At 40.0% G+C, this 1600-nt stretch overlaps 1 long non-coding RNA gene across 1 annotated transcript; it reads left to right on the forward strand.

The window, feature by feature from the left end:
- The first annotated feature begins 249 nt into the window (after positions 1 to 249).
- On the forward strand, positions 250 to 1362 carry LOC107125161. The gene is made up of 3 exons (XR_001483020.1): positions 250 to 313; positions 667 to 745; positions 1304 to 1362. It is a non-coding gene; the product is annotated as an uncharacterized LOC107125161 (long non-coding RNA).
- Positions 1363 to 1600: the final 238 nt, after the last annotated feature.

The following is a 1600-nucleotide window of genomic DNA, read 5'->3' on the forward strand; positions in this document are numbered from 1 at the left end:
GATTGGTCATGCAGATGGCTTTCTTGTTGGCTGTAGTCCTAACAGTTTTGAATGCAGCAGTGAGATGCAGTTTTCTTGCTTAGAGCTCTTTATATTGGACTTACAGTATCAGACCAGTTCTATTATTATGGTGTCTCTGATATGTTTATTCTTTCTTCTCTGATGGAGAGGGTAGTGGAGAATTGGTATGAACTTGGCCCTTGTTCTGGGTTTGACCCTTTGCATTTGTTTTGACTGTTCTTTCTTGACAGTGTTATTGGAGAGCATACGCTGTAGGAGATGTGGAAAAAATGGCATTGGTGAAACTAGCAAAGTAAGTAGTGAATGGTGTTTTTACTGTTTCTAATTGTGTTGGACCTCAGGATAGTTCTCCAGTAATATCAGTGTGCATGCTGTTCCTCTGACTTTATGAATGCAGCCTCTTGGAAATGCTTTGGTGTGGCAAACGCAAGCATTTATGCATTGTTTTGACAGTGTAAAGTACTATTGGCCCTATGAATGGGGCTCATATCTAACAAGCTCCATGGGCTCAGTTCTGCCTTGTAACAAGCTGTAAAGTTCAGATCTGTAAAGTCCACAATGAAAGAGAGTAATAGGTAATTTCTGCTCTGATATGTGGGGGTATGTGTTCATATAACTAAGGATAACCTCCCCGCCTCCTTTCAGGCTGCATGAACAGATGAATGAATCAGAACAAGCAGCTCAGTGCTATATCAAATACATCCAAGATATCTATTCTTGTGGGGTGAGTCAGATCTTACATGATTTTAGGAATGAAAGAGACAAGGATATATGGTCCATGGGAGAAATTCTGTGTGAGCCCAACCTACCTAATTATTATTTCATGGGGGTTTTACTTGTGTTAGGTTCTCAAGTCTGGTGGCACCTGAAAAGCTAACAACTTTTATTTCAATATGAACTATGACCTTTGAGAGGTCATATCTTTAAGGTGCCATTGGATTTTATTTTACTACAACAAATTAACATGCTCCCCCTTTGCAGTCCCAGTATTTAACCATTTTGCTTGTATTAGGTCAACTGAAAATAATTTAGAAAAAAAGTTTTTTATTTTAATAAAAGGTTTTATGTGCCCCCCCCCCACCATTAAATAAGCTGTTAAACTGAGTTATTGGGTTCTGGACATATTTCTAATCCTTGTTATGTGCTTGTGATACTGTTCTCAGCTGAATTATGGTAAATTTGTCATAGTAGCCTCAGATTATCTGTGAGAACCTACCTTATTCTAGAGTCTGAATTCCACCTCTGGTACAGCCAAAACCTACATGCCTTTATCCTTCTCTAGGAGATAGTGGAGCACCTAGAAGTGAGCACTGCCTTCCGCTATCTGGCACAATACTACGTAAAGTGCAAACTGTGGGACGAAGCTTCAGCCTGTGCCCAGAAATGCTGCGCATTCAATGATGTGAGTTCTCACTGTGCCTTCAGCAGATGACTTTTTGGGGAAATTTTGTCCCCCTGATATGTCACCCAGTGTGATCTTTGTCACCATCTTATGATCATGCTCGACAATACAAAGCTTCTTGTGTATGGTTAGAACAGAAATTGCATGTGTCATTAGGACTGTTTGAGAGTAGCCTCA

This window comes from Gekko japonicus, unplaced genomic scaffold, assembly GCF_001447785.1.
Source record: "Gekko japonicus isolate JY-2015 unplaced genomic scaffold, Gekko_japonicus_V1.1 scaffold18649, whole genome shotgun sequence".
NCBI lineage: Eukaryota > Metazoa > Chordata > Lepidosauria > Squamata > Gekkonidae > Gekko > Gekko japonicus.